Source organism: Tiliqua scincoides, chromosome 2, assembly GCF_035046505.1.
Source record: "Tiliqua scincoides isolate rTilSci1 chromosome 2, rTilSci1.hap2, whole genome shotgun sequence".
Classification (NCBI taxonomy): Eukaryota; Metazoa; Chordata; class Lepidosauria; order Squamata; family Scincidae; genus Tiliqua; species Tiliqua scincoides.
The window spans coordinates 83,693,601-83,716,579 of record NC_089822.1 but is presented as its reverse complement, the minus strand read 5'-3'; the positions used below and the strand labels follow the sequence as shown (position 1 = coordinate 83,716,579).

At 44.1% G+C, this 22,979-nt stretch overlaps 1 pseudogene; it reads right to left on the bottom strand.

Annotated features, from left to right (window-relative positions):
• LOC136638561 (zinc finger protein 91-like) overlaps window positions 1-15,154 on the bottom strand; it is a 375,674-nt pseudogene extending 360,520 nt beyond the window's left edge.
• Between the last annotated feature and the right edge of the window lie 7,825 nt (window positions 15,155-22,979).

Below are 22,979 nucleotides of genomic sequence, written 5' to 3'. Positions count from 1 at the left end.
TATCTTCCCTTTCCCCACCCCCGATAACAGTAGAAAATGGAAAAGCCTATGCGCAAGCCAATCACGCACTCACTTCTCCATGCTTCCTGGAATGTCCAAAAATGTTCTACCATGAAAAAATATATTTGCTTGTATCATTCAAACAGAGCCTTTTGCTGTACCCCATGATTTCTATTACCCTTCTTTGTTTGCTTTTTCTATTCTTTTCTTTGAAACCCAAAGGTGAAGGTAGACATAGGCCACAATCCTAACCAACTTTCCAGCACTGACTTAAGGGCAATACAACTCTGAGTTAAGGAAACAAACATTGCCTTACCTTGAGAAGGCCTCCATGTCTGCCCACCCCAACTGCAGGATGCAGCACATGCCCCACTGGCACAGCTATATCAGTGCTGGAAAGTTGGTTAGCATTGCGCCCATACTATTTAGATAAGGGCTTTTCATGAAGGTATAAGCTCAACATCACAGTTTGATGGCAGACATGCATATGAGGAAACCAGACATTGCTTCAGCCCTGAAACTTATCTCACTGCTCAGTTTCAGGTAAGATGACTGCTCTTTTTTTTATAAAAAATAAATGTTTTGTTTTTTTTAAGTACCACATGTATTTATGGATGTACATACTCACCCTTTATTAGAAGTGTAGATGTTTTGCAAACAGTAGCAAAAGTGCTCTAAATGTGTGATGGTGATGACATGGGTGCTAGCCAATCAGAGCCATTGAAAACCAACTTTTCCCGTGCTCAGATTGAACTGATCTGAGTCATGCTGCAAATTTACAGAACTGGCTCCTGAATGACTGTTCCAGAAAAGGAAAACGTACATCATGTGGTGATGGCACTTCCAAACTGGCCTTGCTGTTGTACTGTTGCATCTTTCTGTGAAGACAGATGTATCAGCATGTAACATTACATCTCCCTGAAATTGTATATTGAACAATTTCTGTGCTGCTAATATAGATCAGAAATCATTCCCAAAAGGGGGTTGGGAAATAATTTCAATGTATTTTTTCTAATGCAGTTGCTGGTCTGCCTCGTGACCCGTGTATGACATGCTCTGCAGTTAATCAGGAAGGCTCTATTTGTGTCAAGTAATCGGAATCCATTTCATAATCAGTCTCTCATCAAGCAGCATGGGCTGTGTGAGAGATCAGAGAGAATAGGTATGAATACATGTTTAGTAAGGTGGGAAGGTGCGGGAACCTGAAGTCAGCAGCACTTTGAAATCAATAACAATCAATTCAGAAGCCATTTGGAAGGCAGCGGCATCTGACAGACCAGGCAAAGTGTCAAATTTTGTAAATGCCGGTTCCCTGATGCCTCAGCAACTGCCTTTGAATGTATTTCTTTAAAAGATCCATCAGATCAGAACTAAAGGAATAGGCCAAGAGAGTGTGAAAAAAGAAGAAGAAGATGGCAGAAAAAAAGAAAGAGAAAAAGAGAGCTTCGTGGATCAATGGAAGGATGCTAATCAGGGGGAGTAATGCCAGTTGTTATCCTAGTGCAGTGATTAAACAATGGATTGGGAACTGGCGTGGACTTGCTCAACTGTTTTTACAGGTCTACTAACTGATTCGGTGAATAAAGGTATAATTTCATATAAGGGCAGTGTCCTAAAGTTTCCTTCCTCCTGCGGAAGGAGACCTTGTCCCACAGAAAGACTCTTTCCAAAGGAGGAACAAAACCTTCAGCCCAATCTTTGTCGACCCAATGTGCGGCGGCAGTGAAGAAGGCCAATTCTATGCTTGGGATCATTAGAAAAGGTATTGAGAACAAAATGGCTAATGTTATAATGCCATTGTACAAATCGATGGTAAGGCCACACCTGGAGTATTGTGTCCAGTTCTGGTTGCAGCATCTCAAAAAAGACATAGTGGAAATGGAAAAGGTGCAAAAGAGAGCAACTAAGATGATTACAGGGCTGGGGCACCTTCCTTATGAGGAAAGGCTACGGCGTTTGGGCCTCTTCAGCCTAGAAAAGAGGCGCCTGAGGGGGGACATCATTGAGACATACAAAATTATGCAGGGGATCGACAGAGTGGATAGGGAGATGCTCTTTACACTCTCACATAACACCAGAACCAGGGGACATCCACTCAAATTGAGTGTTGGCAGAGTTAAAACAGACAAAAGAAAATATTTCTTTACTCAGCGTGGTCTGTGGAACTCCTTGGCACAGGATGTGGTGATGGCATCTGGCCTGGACACCTTTAAAAGGGGATTGGACAAGTTTCTGGAGGAAAAATCCATTAAGGATTACAAGCCATGATGTGCATATGCAACCTCCTGATTTTAGAAATGGGCTATGTCAGAATGCCAGATGCAAGGGAGGGCACCAGGATGAGGTCTGTTGTTATCTGGTGTGCTCCCTGGGGCATTTGGTGGGCCGCTGTGAGATACAGGAAGCTGGACTAGATGGGCCTATGGCCTGATCCAGTGGGGCTATTCTTATGTTCTTATGTGCAGTAGGCCTACTCCCAGGAAAGTGGGCATAGGATCGTAGCCCTTAGGACAGCAGTTCCCACCAGTGGGACATGACCCTATTTTTGGTTGGCTGTGAAACTGACAAGGCAGAATAGACTATGTGTATCAAGGGTTAAACAACCTGCTAGATGGGGGGAACACTGTTGCCCAATCACCATTATAGCCTCATTTGTTGGCATTTATAAATCAGGCAGCAGTCTCTAGGGCCTCTAAAAAGTTTGGGAACCACTGCCTTCTGTATAATCCTCAGCAAATAGATTGCCAACTACTGGCCTGAAGGGCAGTGGTGTTGCTGGTGCATTCTTCCCCAGGTTGGGTGTCACCTCCAACTGCATGACACTCATAGTGCCAAGCTGTGGGTGCTGCTGATAGCAGCGAGTCTGGGGCCGCCGGCACTTGGCATGCAGGTGTGAAGTGCTGCACCTGGAAGTAGTGGTGTGATTGCATCAGTGTGTCATCGTGCAACTGCTAATTGATTTGGGGGAGGATTTGTGACCAATCAGATGCAAGGGTGGAAGGGCCTTTCCACCACCAAATGTGGCACAAAGTCTGACGGTTCACCCGTAACCCCTGACTCTGCCCTGCCCCAGCCCACCCCACCCCACCCCAGAGCATGGCACCTGGGGCAGTCCACCCCAGCCCCTTCAGTTACTTTAATTTCCCTTTCCTAGAAATCAGGTAGGCATCACAGTCCAATGAACTGGCTCAAAACCAAATGGCTATGGTCTTTGAATGTGTCAGCAGCCCCTTTGGTGTTCAGCAGCATCACAGAAGCCTCTCAGGTGCGAGCAAGGCCCCAAATTGGTGAAAAATAGTGGGGAATCAGGGCTTTTCACCACACCCACATCCTGGATTGTTCTGGAAGCAGCGTTTGTGAATTGTGGAGCTAAAATTTATGTGAAAGAGGTAGAATAAAACCAGATAGCTCTGGGATTTATTGTAGAATCAGACCACATGCACTAATAGGCCTTTTATAGACAAACAATTCCTGAACTTTTTTGTAGATTAATTTCTGTAAATGTTGTCACCCACATGCTTTATGACTTGAGCATCCTGACTGTTTTAAGGGGTCGTATAACTCACTTAAAATCTTTATCTAATCAAGCAAAAACTATTATATGAACAAGTTCTTGTTTACAAGAGAAACTCAAGGCCACAACAGCTTGTAAACTGCAACCACTTAACCTGAGAGCTAAAATATGGCACGGGCTCTGGTTCCTTTATATTTACAGGGAAAGTCTGAAATATGGTGAATGTCAGCATTCACATGTGAGTGCTGACAGTCCCAGATGAATTCTGGGAATGTTCAAGAACGTTGAAATAAATCAGTGAATGTTGACAGTTACCTAAATGAGATTGTCAGCACTCACTGGTCTATGCCTGACAAGCAGGGGCTTAGACCAATGAATACTCACTTTCACAACCTCCATTTTAGATTGTCGACTTTCACATGTAAATGTGATGTTCGCCAAATTGTGGATATTCACCAATGTGTACACAGAGAGAGAGAGAGAGAGAGAGAGAGAGCACTCTCTTCTTCTCGTACTTTCTTCTAGTTAGGGAGCATAACATGGATGAAAGCAAAAAAAAATGGGTGAATGTCAAAGCACATGGACAAAATTTGAAATGTGGTTACAGGTGGGGCCTCTTTATTCGCGGGTTCAGCACCTGCTGATTGACCTCACCTTACCTCCCAGATGTGACTGGACGCGCCTTCTGGTCACATCCGTAAGGCTTTCTGAAGACCAGAGAGGCCACACACAACCTCTCCAGGTGTCAGAATGCCTCCCAGAGGCATCGATAGATGGGTGGGAGGTGTCTATACTGATGAATGTAGCAGAGTTACAAATTAAACCTGAGTCCTGAGCCTCGTTTTCTGTTCTTACTCATTGGGTTAATCATAATCACAGGAAAGGAAAATAAAAAGGGAATGGAGTGTATGAGGAGGGTGTGGCCACACAATACTGGAAAAGACTGGAGCAGTTTGTTGTGTAGAAAGTATCTGTGGAGAACAATGATAAAAATATTCTCAGATACAAGAAAGTCAGAGCTTAGAGAAGAAAACATATGTTCTTCCCCAACCAGTATGTTCCAGTTAAGATTCTACCCCATCACCACAGACTACTTTGAAGCTCCACTGAAATTACACAGGCCAACACACATTTTGCTGTCTTAAAGGTTAGATTGATTTTGGGGTAAAAAAAATCATCAGTTTTGCCTTATCCCATCTAGTTTTGGAGATACGGCATATCCTCTTTAGTGAATGGTTCAAGCACCTTCCTTGTGAGGAAGCCTATACCATGGCTTCCTCATGAGGAATTCATTAAGGCTGTTCATATCTCTAAAATTAGACATGATAGGGCAAAACCGATGTCATTTTTGGAATCAGCACCCCATATTCGTAGAAAACCACCATAAATTTTGAGAGAGAGAGAGAGAGAGAGAGAGAGAAGATTTTCTGACCCTCAGTTTTGTAGGCCTGTGTTATTACCAGGTTCTTGCATTATGGGTGTGGCATGTGAGGCAGGACCACCCATTGTAAGCACCGCATCTGCCCTGCCCACTTACACCTGAGTTTTCTCAGGTGTAAGGAGAGCCTTCTCAGGTGTATGCAGGCAGGGTAGCTGCAGTGCTTTTCCATGGGCTACCATGGGGTGGTTCTGCCTCACCTGTCACATCCACACTGCACATCCCTGGTTATTACGTTGTTTTGGTTTTATGGTTCTTGAAGGACACTTCCATTTTTTAAGGGTTCTCCATATCTTCCTTGAAACTGTCTCTACTACCAGAACTTGGATAGGTCATAGTGTCTTCTGACAGAAGAGATTAAATGAAAGGGAAAGCATACAAAAGCATTCCCTGGGGTCTTCATTTGGTCCCAGGCAAGCCAGACCACCACTTCAATGGAGTGGTCTAACTTTCCCTTTTACTTGATGGAGCTGATTGACAGTGTTTTGGATCACAGAAAAATGCTACGGTTTCATTGCGTTCCTCTCCTCTCAAGAAGCTTTACCCTTGCTGTCTCCTCATATTTATATTTTTCTATCCATTTTGGCTGACTTTTTTATTCTGTCCCCTAATAAGCAGTCATCTCATCAGGAAGCACATTTAGTTGAGTGGCTAAATGACTGGTTTGAAATTTCATTTTCTTTTCACATTTTTAAGATAGACCTAAGCAGTCTGCGAGTAAATGCTTGTGGGTTTAAAAGATCCTTTGTCAGGGAACTGCTCACCCATCAGTATTAAATTATTTTTTTCCTGAAATGGGTAGTTTAAAAAAGAGGCTGTAGATGAGGCAGCTAGGCAGGATAAGCATTTCTTTGAAAAGTTTGGGTTTGCTTCAAACAAATATTTGTCCTTAGGTTTTGTCAGCCTAGTGGTGCACCATATCCAAGAGATATTGGAGTCTCCACTATAGCATGTCCAAGCAACACCTGTTATAGCCTAAGCCCAAAACACCAAGTGGGAGGGATAAATGAGAGCCTGATCAACTCAATGGAGGTTTAATTCTCCCAGTAACTCGGTCACCATCCACGGAAGTGCTAAACCCACTCAGCATCATGGGTTTGAAGATGGTTGATGGCCAATCACAGCAAACAACCCCAACTCTGCCTGCCAATGAGCAGGTGACATCATCCAAGAAAGGGTAACACAGAGGCTGCCACAAACCATGGGAATCCACCCCCCCCCAATGGCAGCAGCAGCAGCAGCAGCATACTAACACAAGGATGCCACAAAGCCTCCCATTGCAGATGTTAATGAGGCATAGGTAGCATGGAGGCAAGAGAGACGTGCAAGGAATCCCATGGCCCAGTGTTCAAAACTGCCTATGCCATTCATGCAAAGACATGCTACCAAGTCATACTTTTTTGGACTGCAGAAGATCAAGAAAAGGAACATACCTCCTTGGGAGATGACAGGCATGTAGATCAAACACAAGTACCTCTAGGGCAAGGGACTGAGTCCCCATGGGTCTGCACTGCTGCATCACGATGCCATCCACCCCTGGACACTCAGTGATGACGGCATGCATTATTGCCAGACTTCTGAGTTGCTGAGCTCCAAGCTGGGCAAAGCTCGGCTTTTGGTTTCGTGGCTGTGCAGCCGCACAGCTTAGCAGGAACGATGCCCGTGGGGATTCCATTAGCTGGAAGGAACATTTTTAGGAGGGGGAGGATTTGGATGGGCACAAAGGCATCCCAGAATGTATTCAGTCAAGCCAGGGTGCTGGTATTCCATTATAGACACCCATGCAGAACGGGGGTGGGGTGGGCAGAATGAGGCAGCAGTGGGGCAGGGGGAGGGTGGATCAAATCCAGGAATGGGGCAGAGTTGGTGGCAGCAGCATCGTCTTATTCATAGCCCCTGCCCTGGAGCTGATCCCACAGCATGGGTCCACACAGACCTGCATCAACGAATTCACTAGCGCAGGTCCAAGTAGACCCCTCCACACTGTGGAAGCTCACCTCTGGGCAGTCATAGCTAGGGGTGTGTGGGCTGCACTGGGTGACGCACACAGGGGGTTGACACCACTGCTGGCCAAAATTTTTAAAATCTTGGTGTTTTTGAATAATACCATCATGTTATATATCATTTGATGTGTACTTTCATGCAGAATGCAATGAAACAAACCACATTGAAATGCTATCTTAAGTTATAGCCAAAAAAAACTAATGGGGCAGAGCAATAATGCATCACCATGCCCACTGCCCAGGGCATTGTCCTGCCCACTGCATTGGAGGAGATCCATCATGGGGGTGAAGCACTGGCTTCCCACACTGGGTGACACAGACCCTAGTGATGCCACTTCCAAATGTTCCCTTACCCAGAGGAGACCTCTGCAACTGCTCCCCACCCCACCACCGCAGGATGCAGTGGTAGCCGTTTTGGTATTGCTGCATTGGCAAGGACGGGAGTCATAGGTTTGGCTGTTAGATCAGCTCTAAATGGGTTACGGATTTGCAATTGTTTTAAGGATGTGCACTAAGCAAAACAGAACCCTGCTGCTAAATAATCTCACAGGAGCATCATTTATAGATTGTTAATGAGAACGAAAAGCAATAAACATTTAATTTTCGCCAACAGTAGAAGCCGTGTTTTTAATATCACACAGTAGAAAATGATCACAGAAAGAATACAGTGTAGCTTTGCTTTTCTTGCTTTAAAAAAAATGCTGAGATGTCTGGTACAGTGCCAAATATATGTCACAATATTTGTCACTCATTTTACACAGATGCACTAACCAAACAAACACACAGGACATCCCTACATAAAAATGCCTTAGAATTCACCCAGTTTACCATAGGTTGGAGGGCATGATGGGGATACATTGGAATACACGAGGATACATTTGGAATTCAGGAATCTGAAATAAAAACATCCCAGTTTAAAAAGCATCATCCCATTTTAAGATCGGCCCAAACCCTTTTGGACTCAAGGTCCACACTCAGAAATTGGGTTTCTCTGCACTACCAGCAAACCTGCTGTCACCTGCAAATCAGTCTCAAACCCCGCCCCCCCTCTTTCCAAGGCAAAACTTGTGGCAGCCATCAATACAGAGCAACACAAAGAGGGAGGGGGAGCAGCTAACAGAGACAGGAAAAGGCATGATTTAGAGGAAGTTAAGACTTACTGCTGGCCAAATCTTATCACTAACAGACCCTTTTTGCTGACAGGCTAATAAAGTGCCTTACTAACCTAACCGCAAGCCAGACAGGATAGAAATAGAACATCAAGCAACGTGAAACGGGTGCTGCACGGCTCCGTTTTGCCCCCCTTGCCGGGAATGGCTCCAAAGGGAGGGGCCGCTTGCCCACTGCATTGAGGCTCCCTGCCAGACTGGGTGCTCTGCCCCCCTCCAGCTACGCCACTGCATAAACCATTTTGTTCCTAAGTACAATAACACCCCCTTTCCCCTGCAGTAGCTGTCAGTTTCACTTGGACACTGCCAGTGCTGTCAGTTTCACTCTCAACATTCTAGGTTTTGAAGTGGGAATGCTGGGAGTGCTCCTGCACAGCTTCCAGTGTCAGCCGCATCAGCCGCAACCCGAAAGTAGGGGCTGAAAGTATGGTTCGTAAGCTGGGCTTTGGTAAGTAGGGGAGCTTATGTCTGTATAGTATTCTCTGCCTCCCAATTTAATACTGGAGGAACAAAACCAGATTTAAAACATTTCTGGGCAGCCCAGGTGTCTGAAAACATTACATGTCAGAAATTGCTATTAGCCCACTACCTTTTATTATAGAAGGAATGACATTGCATCTGCTCTTTGAGAACAATACTTCCTGTGACAGTTCTGTCCTTTTCCCTCTATCTCTTTCCCTGTCCAACAACAGCAAAATCCATGACCATTTGCAAACAGCCTGAACCACCCCTTCTTTTTCCTGGGGTAAGGAAGCCAATGTTATTGTCATAATGACTACTGGTCAAACTTTCACCAGCAGGGCTCTCTCTTTCCTGCGTCCAAGGGTACCAAACTTGAAGCTCAATCCTATGCATGTCTCATCAGACGTAAATCCAATAGAGTTCAGTGGGACCTACTCCCAGGTAAGCACGCACAGGATTGTAGCTTCAGCTGACTAGCTTTCAAGACAGGTCAACCATCTGAAAATGCTAGCCCAAACTATCTATGCCCAACAGATAGACTTCCAGGGTGGAGATGATTCTGGAATGTTTTGATCTCTTCATGATATAGTAGTAGAATGCTGGCCTGCCCCAGTACCATAGTTAATGTCCTTGTTTGATCCAAAGACTTGCTTCCTCTTCTCTGAAGTGACCTTGTAATTCAATAGATGTGGATATATGTGAAGTAGGTAGAGATTGCCAAACTTCCAATGAAGAAAAATGGCCGTTTCCAATTACTCTCCATCTCATCCCATAGATAGCCTTGCTGCTTCCTTTCTGATGGTTACCCAGAAGACTGCTGTTGTGAGTGCTCTGTAATTAATAAGACACAAAGGGCAACATTATGGAACACTAAATCATTTAAAACTAATTCATGGGGCAGTATTAAGACCCAGGAGCATGAAAATAAAATCTGTGATAAAAATGAGAAATGCAACTTAATTTAGGCTCATTAAATTATGATTTTAAAACATATCATTACATTTAACATAAGATAACCTTATGGTAGTCGCATCATTATGTAGTAAAGATGACACTGCTATTAGTCTGTACAATAAAAGTTTATTAGCAAACAAACCAAGATAATAAATGGGTGGGAGCAAAAAGGACTCTGTTTGAGATTTTGTCATCATTAAATTGTTGCACAAACAAAGCAGTCATTGGCTGGATCCACATCTTCCATTCCCAAAGAACAGCAATACCTCTGAACAACTCTTTAGGTCTTATTTGGTGCTCATTTCATTGCAAATGGCATTAACGCATTATGATTCAATAACTGAAGAGACGTGCAAATGGAGCTACTTTGCAATAATATGCTTTTCTACAGCATAACAGCCATGCTTGGGATGGATGCTTCTTTCCCTCTCTGCATTATATGTCAGTCCTTCCAACAATCTGTATTATTCTCTGCAGTTACACATCATACAATGCATAAGTTAAAGTAATCATTATTACCAAGTAAATTAATATTAGTAGAGTTGCTGTAAACAGAGGAAACTCTTAGCAAAGGCAACCTCGATAGCGCAATGGTTTTCAAAATGCAGACTAACACAAAAGGCAACAAATTATAGAAATTTATGAGGTATGTTTGATGAGGCTCTGGGCACAATGCTTGATTTGAATGAAGCCAATGGACAGTGTTTATTTCTCTCACAAAGTGCTTAGAAAGTGCTTATTTCTGGCACAAAGTGCTTCTTTCTGGTTCTCATCTACTTAATGATGTCACTTCCTGCTTCATGAGGTCACTTCCAGCCCTCAGCAGGCACTGGGAATGCTATTTGGTCAGCTGTATGAAATGAATTTGTCACCCCTGCTCTAGTGTTTCCTTCCTTAAAACAGGGGGAAAAGCTGACATTTTTGGTAACACAAGTCCAAAACTCCCATGGGCACACAGAACTAGAAGCACTTCTTTGGTTGTGGACATTATTTGTAAGGTTTTTTTTTTGAATTTCACCTACATCAAATATTCAGAGGAAACTGAAAGTTCGGTCTCCATCAGAAGAATTTTGAGGAAAGCTAAAATTAAAAAAAACTATAATACTCTGGAATATAATTTCTCTGGAAAGTTCTGTACATATTCCTGTACATTCATATATATTAAATAACAACAAAGGAAGAAAGGGTTCACTAACAACAACTAAAGAAAGAGCCATTTAGTTATTTGATTTTTCTCTGTAAACCGCTTTGTGAACTTTTAGTTGAAAAGCGGTATATAAATACTGTTAATAATAATTAATAATAATAAGGGTAGATCATAACTTCTTTCGGACTCTAGTCAGTGAACTAGAAATGTCCAGGCCAAAAACATAGTCAGTTTCTCAATCCCAGGATGTCAGAATCTAAACAATAATCCCAAAACAACCATCTTATTGCAAAAAGCTATTTTTCAAGTCTGAATAAAAAGTTGGCCTTTGATTTTTCTAACATGTTTGGTAGAAATATTGCTCCATCCCCATGATGCTCAATAAAATGAAGCCTGCTTAAAATGGAAAAAGAAAATGAATAATCACGCTAGAAAGATAAACAAGTTGCATTAAGCTCCCTTACAAAGCCATAAGGAAATCTGTATACAAGAAGACAGAGACAAATGAGTGTTGATGATAAAACATATTGGAAATTATTCCAGACTGTGCACAGAGATGTTACGCGCAGCTAGCCCAGTTCCAGGCATGGCACAAGTAGGAAAAAGAAAAGGCCACAAGAAGACATCAAAGTGAGAAGATGGATTCCTGGTTGTGGTTCATTGAGGATCTCTTGATGTTTCTTGTAGAATGACTACAATGTAAATATAACGCTGGGGTGGTTCTGTAGCATCAATATAACTTTGAAATCAGTATAATTAGCCAAACACAATTAAGGTAGGTGGAAGTGTTGCTATGGAATTACTCACATACAGGAGGGGGGGGGGGAGAGATGACTCAGCATAGTATACTGGTTGTACATCCATAGCAGGCTGTGACCAATGTGAAGGATGAGTAGGACCTGAGCTCAGGGACTACATAGGGAAGAGGGAGTTGAAAGATTGGGGGAGCTTTGGTTCCTTTTCCAAAACTGGAATGTTTGGGGGATTGGGACAAGGTCAGCAAGGGGGCATAGGCAGCCAGCAGACTAGGGTGACACGGTCCTGCTTTATGTTTACTGAACTGGACAGGTCTTCCCTAGCATTAGTGAGAGCTCAAGTCTGATTCCCAGGAGGTCCCAGGAGGGACATTTGCAGTTGCAGTACAGACCAGACATTGCTGGGATTTTGGCTTGTGTCCCTTCCACACTGCTCTGAGATTGCTGCTCATGAAACTGTTTTTATCCAGTCCTGAGTCTTGCCACTTTCAGTCCTGGAAACAGTTTTAGCAGAAACGCTTTTCATTTTGGTGCACTTGCAAGTGATGCCTATAGAAACATGACTGCGTGCAGACTGGAGACTTGCTCTGCACTCTACTGCCTGGACCTAGAGAGAGCAGGTGCCCTTCTCTGCCAATGCTGCAGATCACAGTCCTTACACAGTGCCACCTAGTAGCCTTTCGGCAAAATATCAGGTTGCCAGCTGCCCCAGGCTGTTGGTTGAGATGGCAGTTCAATTCTCTTGATTCTTTGCAAAAGAAAAAAAAAAGTGATTATTGTTCCTTCATCCAAATCTAAAACCCTTCCTGAAGCTGAATTTCCAAATTGGTGCCCCCCCCCCCCCGCATGGCTGCTTATATAAGATAGGTTTAGGCTGGTGAAATCAAACCACAATTTTCAGGCAGTAATACAATTTTCCATGTTCCATGTTCCACCATCAAGCATGTTGCACCATCAAGCATGCATGTGCCAGCACTGCCAGAGGACTCTAGATCAGTGATTCCCCAACTTTTAGAGGCCTTAGATGCTGCTGCCTGATTAATAAATGTGTGGCTATAATGGCCATTGGGTAGCAGTGCTCCCCCCTGTGCATTAACAGCATGTTTAACCCTTGATGCACATAGCCTAATTTGCCCTGTCAGTTTCATTCAACTGACAATTCAACAAAAATTGAGTCATGACCCACTAGTGGGTCACAGACCCACTGTTAGTGAATTGCTGCTTTAGATGATTTTGAAAAAAACAAAAACAAAAAAAAATAAGCTTTTTCCTAAGGTTCACTAAGAAAGCTCATAAAGATTGAGCTGTTACTGAATCAAACTGAGAGGAACTCGGTCATCACTAGTTTGGTCTTTCAGATTGCCCCAAGTGGCAGTCCAGAGCAGTGTTCACATTTCATTCTCCATAGGTGTGTTTGTTAGACAAGGAAGGCTGTATCCCTATTGTTTCACCTGACTGTCCTGGTGGTCAGCAAACTGGCAAAGCTGGGTGTGTCCAAGAAAAAAAATGGCTTTTCACGCTTGACTATCACAGATGCACTAGTGTAAAAAAAAAAGGGGGGCTTTGCATAACCAACTGAAGTGTCATTCGTTTTGGTGCAGCTGCAAGGATGTATGCTGCAGTTCTGATAATCATCCTTTGCATTTTAAATTTCAGAATTCCATAAATAACACCCTCTGAAGAGGATTTCGGCTTCCCCATAGGCATGCCTGTCTCCTGCTAATTTCCAGAGAAGCCTCATGTTTGAAGTCCAGGGGCAGCATGCAAAGCACAGATGCAGAAGGCCAAAGTAGAACTTGAAATACAGTGTTTTCCCCACCGGCATTTTAAGGAGTTTCTTTTGGTCACTGCATGACCACAACCATTAATGTCGATCCCCGGTCTGGCTTGAAAAGTTGCTACTTTAAACTGAGCAGAAGTAACAGAGCAAATCTTCCTCTGACCTTTAATAATGTAGCCTGCAGGTATATCACAGAGAATGCTAATTTATACTGGGGGGGAGGGGGCGGAAAAATCCTTTCAGGCTAGCAAAAAAGTCAATAGACTCATGGTATTTTCATTAGATATGTACTACTCTGTTCCGTGAAAACACAGTGTACCGAGAAAGAGCAAAAGAAAGTGTTTATGTCAAGCTTTACTTTCAGGACTTATAATGCCATGAATCAGGAAGGAGTCAGCTGCCGTCAAAGACGAGAGGAGAAAATAAATTGCCATCAAATGGCATGTCCGGAGGGCAGCAGGCAATGGTTGGTGTTTACCTGGTCTGAACTGAGAATAGGTGAGGTAAAAAAGGAGCGGGTGAGTGTGTCACTCACTGTGGTCGAGTGACATACGTACAAGGCAGCCTTGAAATTTGGGGTCAGGTTGCACTGCGAGCCTGTTGACCCGTGTTGTGACTCTGAGGTGCGCAAGCAACCCTTGCCCTTTTCATCTTAATGGCTCAGGCTTCACCTCAGACAGTTCTGCCGAAATGTGTGCCTTTGGACATCGGCACATGTATTCTGCAGGTTACCTAGCCCTGGAGGTCCAATGTTTCTGCAGGCACGCAAACTCTTCCTTTAAGGGGAAGAATGGTTTTGAATGGTTTGCACAAAAAATGTTGTTAGTCACACAAATGATAACAATGAGATTGCTGATTATAATAATCACCACAGCTGACAGTCTACATGGACTGTAGACTTTACAGAGTAACATGAGAAGGGTGCAGATTCTTGGCCCCCAAACACTTACATTCTAAATTTAAATGGGGCAGAGGGAGATATTGAGGAATGAATGGGAGGCAGAGACAAAGGTAAAAAGTGTTGCATCTGGTCTTCTGTGACAGCTAGCTCCCCACTCCTGCCTTATATTAATAATATGTGCAGAACTTGGGCTCAGTTGCCTGCTGTAAGTTGGCCTGAGAGGATCGTAGCCTCCGCCTTTCATGAGCCAATAGGCAGTCAGTCTGAGTTTGTCTGAGCCAATAGTTATGAAATTTTATAGTTATGAAACTATGAGCCAATAGTTATGAAATTTTGTCTGAGCCAATAGGCTCGCTTGCTGAGTACCTTGTAACAAGCCCTTGAGTGTTGGAGGAGCAAATGGAAAACTGCTGCAGGAGAGAAGGCTGCAGTACCACTGGAGGAAAGGTAGAGGCTGCTGTGTGCAGAGCCACTGAGGCTATAAAAGGGGCTGCACCAGCACAGAGAGCTCAGAGACCACCAGGGAAGAGCTGCTGTGAGGAGCCTTAGAGAGCAAGCTCTACAGAGGAAGAGAGACCCCTAGGGAAGAGGTGCTGCGAGGACCCAGCTGGGAGAGACCAAGCTACAGAAAGGAGCTGAGGAGAGAGCTGCAGGAAGGAGCCCTTGAGAGAGCCTCTGAGAACCAGGGAACAACCATCCAGCCTTTGCCTCAAGTCCTACTGCCTCAAGCCCTTGAGGCCCTTGTTCAAGTGGTTTACATCATTAGGTATCCCTCCTGGTCCCAGCCCCATACCTATGCCCCCAATTCCATGAGGAAGCTTCTGGGGCCGCTCTGGAGGGAAGCAGTCTCTGTTTGGTAAGGCTCATTCATCCATCTTCACGTGCATCTGTCTACCAAACAGCAACTGTCCATTGAACATGGAGATGGCCTGAACAGCTTCAATCACTTGCTCAAAAGTCACAGTGCCGATCCTTCGACTTCTGCCATTTTTGTCTTTAAGAATGTCTGCATGGACAACCACACTGGCCATGCTGAACACATCCTTCAGTTTCTTCCAACCAACTTTATAATTCAAATTGGCAACAAACACAGTGCTTCCCAATCTGCCAGCCTGAAAAGAGTCAAAGAGGCCCTCTTTGCTGCTCCTGCAGCCCCACCGCTTTTTCTCTAGTTGAGACCGGCAATCTTCTGCAATTCCAATACACTCGGGCAAACAGCTTTCCTACAACACTAAGGAGAGAGATGCTGCAGTAGTTGTTGCAGTCACCCCTGTCGCCTTTGTTCTTGTACAGCGTGATGATGATTGCATCCCTCATGTCTTGAGGTACTCCACCTTCTCTCCAGCAGAGGTTTTCATGCAGCTCAGTGACGATGATCTCTTTGCAGCACTTTAGGACTTCAGCAGGGATGCTGTCTTTTCCAGGTGCCTTGCCAAAGGCAAGGGAGTCCAGGGCCACGTGAAGTTCTTCTAGGGTTGGTTCACTGTCAAGCTCCTCCAGTGCAGGCAGGCACTCAATGTTGTTCAGCGCTACTTTGGTGACTACATTTTCTCTGGAATATATCTCAGACTAGTGCTGCACCCAGTGTTCCATCTGCTGCACCCGATCCTGGAGGACCTCGCCTGCGGCAGACTTCAGAGGGGCAATTTTCTTCTGTGTTGGACCTAGGGCCTGCTTGATACCATCATACATCCCCTTGATGTTGCCCGTGTCAGCTGCTATCTGTATCTGGGAACAGAGCTGGAGCCAGTAGTCGTTAGCACATCTCCTGGCAGTCTGCTGGACTTTGCTGCGAGCAGCTCGGAGGACCTGCAGAATGCGCTCACTGGGACAAGCCTTGTATGTTGCTTGAGCTCTCCTCTTGTCCTCAATGACTGGTGTCAACTCCTCAAAGTGGGCTTCAAACCAGAAACAACATAAAAGAACAGTAAAAGTAAACAAGTAGCAAACAACTAGTAGTCCTAGCTGGTGGTTGCTACTGCAGCAAGAGGCCAGGTGTTGATTTTGTAAAGGAAGAGTGCCCTTGATGAGGCTACGCCTTTAGTAGTTTCTGCCCATAGGGGATGTCCTTGATTCCTACACTTGCCCTTTTCCTCACATTATCCAGTGGGATCTGATCTATTGTAATATTTCACTCTTGGAGCTGGGCAATTAGAATGTGAAGAGCAGCGTGTGTGAACAAGCTCTGGGGGTTCTTGTGGTGAGCAAGTGGATTACCGCTCCAGTACCTGTTAAGAAACACAGTGAAGATAATGACTGGACTGATCTCACCATGTTACTTTTGAGTGCAACTGGTAAGTTCCATAAAAATAGATGGAGCTGAGTCCAGCCAGCCCGTAGCTGAGAGGGATTTTATAGCTTATGCAAAACAAGGTAACTAACCTCTACCCAATGCTTTCTGAACAAGGTTCCCTGGGGAGATCTGTGCTCTTTACCACTGATTTGTGATGCTGATATATGCCCTAGGAGCACATATAATCTTTTTTTTTTCTTTTCATTGTTTTTGTTTTCAAACAAAGGGCAGGAGCGTCTGTCCCCTGGAGTATTAATAGGCAAGTGGACTCTTCTGATTTTACCTCCACCACCTGCTGAGAAGGATAATGTAATGGAAAAGAAGGCAACAGACTAGGGAATCACCTGTGGAGACAATTACCTGTGGAATCACCTGTGGAGGATTAGATGACAATTTGAGGTAATTGTATTTTACATGCCACAGAGTAGCAATTGGTAGACTTCTTGCCACAGGTTACAAGTGGAATGTAAAACCAATTTACAGGCACCGAAGTCTTTTGATGCTTAAAGTGGAAATCACAGTTCTGAGTGGGTGCTTTGACCAACAAAACCCTAAATCAGGGGTGCCCAAACCCTGTCCCTGGGGCCACTTGCAACTCTTGAGGCCTCTCAATGCGGCCCTCAGGGAGCCCCCAGTCTCCAATGAGCCTCTGGCCCTCCGGAGATTTGTTGGAGCCTGCACTGGCCTGATGCATCTGCTCTCAGCATGAGGGCAACTGTTTGACCTCTTGCATGAGCTGTGGGATGAGAGCTTCCTCCACTGCTTGCTGTTTCACTCTGTGATGCAGTAACGGCAGCAAAGGAAAGGCCAGTCTTGCTTTGTGCAAGGCTTTTTACAGGCCTTGAGCTATTTCAAGACCTTCATTCATTCATATAACTTCATCTTTAATATAGCCATTTATGTAAACTTATGTAAATTTATTCAAATTGTAAATGTAAATTGATGCTTTTTTTCCTCGGCCCCTGACACAGTGTCAGAGAGATGATGTGGCCCTCCTGCCAAAAACTTTGGACACCCCTGCCCTAAATGGTTTGGGTTCTACATCACTTTAGAGTCTCTGTTCCTCAGCATGTGGCCCCTGGAGCTTTTCCAAAACAGTAAGTAAAGGATCAGCCTTGACAAGCAAGTTAATGCATCTGTGCAGAAGTAAAAGCAGTGAGTGAACAATGAGCTGAATGAACCGCTAAGTAAGGCCTCAATTCTATCCCCATCATCCTAAGCAGGGTGACCAGATGTCGTAACTTCAAAAGAGGACAAGGCACCCCAAAATGTCCAAGAAAAGTGTAAGACATGACAAAATAAAAGCTAAAAATATTTGTATATTGATTTTGTATCTTTATATTTCATATATTTATAGATTATATATCATATACTTATAAGTATCTAAAATCTTATTTTTCATAGGTTTCATATGATTTCATAATCAATATCATAGATTATGATGAAATCATAGATATAGGGTGCAATCCTAACTCCATTTTCAGCACTGACATAAGGGCAATGCAGCTCAGAGGTAAAGAAATAAACTTTCCCTTACTTTGAGGAGGCCTCCTTGATTGCCACTCAGATGCAGCTTATGCCCCATTGGCACAGCTATGCCAGTGCTGGAAAATTGGTTAGGATTTGGGCCTAAATCATAGATTTCATAATCAATTATATATAGATTTCATATACAGGTGGAGCCTATTTATCTGCATTAGTTCCGTTCCATGGCTCAGCATGATTAACAAAAAAGCATTGTGCTAAATCCCATAGAGTTACACAAATAGGCTGCAGCCTGACACTTCCGGATGGAAGGAAACTAAGGCAGCTGTTCTCAATCCCCTCGGCTTTGTACTCAGCCCTCCCGCTTCTTTCACAGGTGGGATGCTGACCTTTTAAGAGTCCAGGCCTATGCCTGCCTACTCAGAAGTAAGCCCCACTGTAGTCAATGGGGCTTACTCCCAGGAAAGTGTGGATCATTTTGTTTGTGTCAGCTGGAGCAGGAGAGCCTGCACCATCTGGGGGGAGGGGGAATTTGGCAAACTCCCCCTCCCTGGGATTTTGAAAGCAATCACCTCCCCTCCCCCTCCTGCTTCCTCCTCCATTCTCAGCCCTCCCTGTTGCCAGCTGTCCTTGTTTCTTTCACAGGTGGGATGCTGACCTTTTGAGAGTCCAGTCCTATGCATTTCTACTCAGAAGTAAGTTCCATTCTAGTCAATGGGGCTTATGCCCAGGAAAGTGTGGAGAGGATTGTAGCCTTGCTGGGCTGTTTTGTTTCCGTAGGCTGGAGCACGGAGAGGGGGGGGGGGAATTCAGCAAACACTCCCTGGGTTTTTTTAAGCAATCCCCTCTGTTGCTACTGCAGCTGCCTCTGTGTGTGTGTGTGAGTGTGAGAGAGCGAGCGCACGAGCGCGCGCGCGCTCCACCTTGATGCACATGTTCTGGCTCCAGAGGTTTCCCCCCCCCCTTCAGCCTCTTTGCTGGCTCAGGTGCTCCAGGAGTCTTACTGTTCCTTAGCAAGGGGAGCCTCTTCCATGGCTCCAGGGCTATTCCCTGCCTGAGCCTTTTTGCAGTGTTTTGGGCTGCCTGGAAATGGAGTGAGAAGCCAGCGTAGGGCAAAGGAGGCAAAGGTGTGTGTGACTTTAAGTTCCCCCACCCCATTTGCATTGAGACAAATCTGCAGATAAAAAAAATCCGTGGATAAATAGGCTGCACCTGTATTACTTAATATTAAATTTAAAACTATATTATATATAGTTTGTTACATATAATTTATTAATTATAAGAAGGCTCCTTGCTACCTGCAGATACCTGCTCACAGGGAAAAGGAGGACATTTAAGTTTTTCCAGGACTAGAGGCTAAAAAAGAGGACATGTCCTGGAAAAAGAGGACATCTGGCTACCCTCATTCTATGCAAAGCAGCCATCCTGCCCAAGTGCATGCTGCATCCAATAGTGGGAAGTCACTAGGTGGCCTGGGAGAGATTTATTTACCTCTCCCAGTCTATCTGGCCATCAGTGGGTCTTCCTGACTATTTTGCTGCTGTAAGTGCAAGGAGAGGCAGGGGGCATGTTGGGCTGGGAAAATGGGGATAGGATCTCCATGTGTGCTGCTGGCACCAAGATGCAATCTTCCCATCCCCTGCCCAGTCCAATCCCCACCCTGAATCTCTCCTGAACTGCCCTTGCTGCCTAGTGGCATTCCCAGAGGGGGGTACAGTGCTAGGTTTTGCAGGGCACCTCAAAGTACTGGGGAAGTTGCCCCTTCCCCTCGCCGTCAGAGCCATTCCAGCAGCAAGAGCAATGTGGAGACGGTGTCTCTGTGTTACTCTCACCACCCAGAATGGCTCTGGTGGTGAGGCGGAGGGGCAGCTTCCATGGTACATTGAGGCACCCTGCAAAACTTAGTGCTGTGACCCTCTCTGGGAACACAATTGTTGCTGCCACCTTACCTGCACTGGCATTGTGTGAAGGTAAGGTGACCTCTTATTAGTTTCTTTTTCCTGCCTTCTTGTTCTGCTTGTGTAACACTGACTGAAGTTCCTTCATTATTGTAGTAAAGTTCTTAACAAAACACAGCTATGCTGTGTGTGGGATTGATTGATTCCTCATGTTGATACAGGCATGCCAACAGATCACACATTGCACCCTAGGGTGGGGAAGCAGATAAGGGAACTCTGTTTTCTTGCCCTAGAGAAAGCCTCAGCTTTCCTTATGGGTCTCTTCGGTCCTCTACCAGCTATTTTGCTGACACAGAACTGAGGAGTGTAACAACAGTGGAAAAGAAGAGGGATAGGATTCTGTTGCACATAAATGCCACTGATCTCACCCCTTCCTCCCCTGTTCTACCTCCCTCCCTGCTCCCTCCCCATCCAGAAACTCCCCCTCCCATCTCCATTCCTCTCACTGCCCACTACCACTGCCTGTCACCCCACACCAGTGGATAGCAGCCTCCCTGTGATTGGAGGCAGAGGTGACATTACACCAGCAGGACATGTGCTCCACTGGTGCCAGGAGGGGGATAAGAGTGGGCTATAAAGTATTCAAAGGAGGACTTATTTTTGATGCTGATCTTGAATTTATACTTTGTTTTCATTTTATGATTTGAGCTTCTTCTTTATAGCTGTGGAGTTGGATGTGCATTTTTAAAGCTGTACTGCGATGGCAGCTTTTTAAAGGCCCTATAGCATTTGAAAGGGTGATTAAAAGAATGATTATCTATAAAAGACATAATTGCCCAGTGTAGAGCATATTCAAGCTCTCTGCCTTGAGACATTGTGTTTCTGTGTTAAAACTTGGAACAATAGTGCCTGTTCACACCTGGAATATTTTTCTAGTATAAGAGACCCAGATTCATTTCTTGTGGATTGAAGAGGTAATGCTTTCTTGGAAATAATTCCCTAAAATGCAATTAAAAGTCAGATACATTTGATATATCCAGTATTCTTGTATTTTACCATTTATTTAAAAAAAAAAAATCTCCATGGCATCCTCAAGAGAGTCATGCCTGCAAAAGGCCATTTTAAAAACCCTGTTAGAATGCAGATTCAACCCTCAGAAAACAATAAAAAGCAAGAGGGACTGAGGGAATAAAACTTTTTCAAGTTGGCTTAATTTGAGGATCTGTCAAACTTCTTGTTCTGGCAGGCATGTTCATGAGGAATACCAATAAGTTGTCTTCCACAAAGTATTTAATATGGTAATTTCAACAATGCAAGCTGGTGTGTTTTGAAATTAAAAGAACAATATATAGTACATTGAAGATCAACGCAAAATGCTATTTGATTAAGATTCAGTGACTCCAAATAAATCTCTCTGTGTTTTGTACACACGTGCTTAAAGGTAGTTAATGTAATCCTCTTTTTGCACAGAAGGAAGTACAGGGCCTGTATTTAAGCCATTTCTGCAACAGGGACCAAATGTGTACACTTGTGGGTCAGGCAAAAATTGGTTGACTGGGCCTTCACCCATTTCATTAGTTCATTTTTGACCTCATTATAGGCAGCACCAATCAGATTGTGACTACATGCCACATTTTTCTCAAATCAATTGCATTGATTTTTTTTTTTTCCCCTGCAGAGGGTTTTTGGAGGAATTGGCTCTAAATTCTCATGCATTACAGTTCTCATGGAGCATGGCCAACTTTCCTCAAGGGTAGCTTCAGTTCATTGCAGAGGCTGAAGTGATCAGAAGTGTGACTGCTTAAATCACAAGCATTCCTTTGTTGTCAAGATGGGTCCAGGCATTCAGGATTTACACAAAGTCATGGCGATGGGTTTAAGGAATGCAGAACTTCCATTTTGGTCCTTGGCTATCATCTCTGAGAGCCAAGCAGGACTTTGCTTTGCAGGGGGTGAGGCGAGGCCAGACTCTTAGCAGAAGTCATGCTAATTAAGGGCCATTAAGACAGGAGCCTGTAGACAGGAGCCTGTGGGACATCTGTATGTCTATTTTCCTCTAAGGCAGTGGTTCTCAAACTTTTTAGCACCAGGACAGACTTTTTAGAATGACAATCTGTCAGGATCCACCGAAGTTATGTCATTAACCTGGAAGTGATGTTGTGGTTGGAAGTGATGTCATGGACAATAGGATAATTTTTTACCGCCCCTATTGGACAAAACAATTAATCAAATAAGTAAGTAAATTAAAAATTTGCAAAAATTTTATTTAAAATAAAGAACTAAATAAATAATAATAATATTTAAAAAAAATTTATTTAAAATAAAAAAAATTATTTAAAATAAAGAACTAAATAAATAATAATAATAATAATATTTAAAAAAAAATTCCCCAAGCATCCCAAAGGCTGCAATCCTAGCCACACTTACCCAGGAGGAAGTCCCATGACTATCATTGTTAAAAGCATATAGATAGTGGCCTGTTCAAAGTACAGATCTGTAATATTTCCCCAAAAGCAATCACATACCATGGTGACATCAAGTCTAATATATTAAAAATAAAATACAAATTGAAATGAATGGGGAACCACCTGAAATTGGCTTGTGATCCATCTAGTGGATCCCGACCCACAGTTTGAGAAACATTGTTCTAAGGCGGCGGTTCTCAAACTGTGGGTCCAGGACCCACCAGTGTTATGACCCAATTTTTAATTGGTTCGTGAAATTGACATAGATTAGGCTATGTGCATCAATGGTTAAACAAGCTGCTATGGGGAGGAGCACTGCTGTTCAATCACCATTATAGTCACATCCCTTGGCATTTATAGATCAGTCAGCAGCCTCTAGGACCTCTAAAATGTTTGAGAGCCACTGCTCTAAGATTTTGAAAATCTGGGTGCTCCATTCTGACAAATTGCTAGAAGGAGAAGACCTGCTGCATAAAAAAGTAAGCTTCAAATTGCCCAGTGGCCAGAACACCTGAACAATGTTTTCAAATTCCTACGCCAAGAAGCATCTCCCATCAACGACCAGAGTCTGGGCGCAGCACACACCCTCCTGTGCCTTTTTTTCCCTTCAGAACTTCTCTGATTGGGGTGCACATCCAGGTATGGAAGCTTTCCAGTCCTGTTCACAAAACAGCCTCCTCCTGTAAGATCAAGACTGCACTTGCTAGCCACAGAC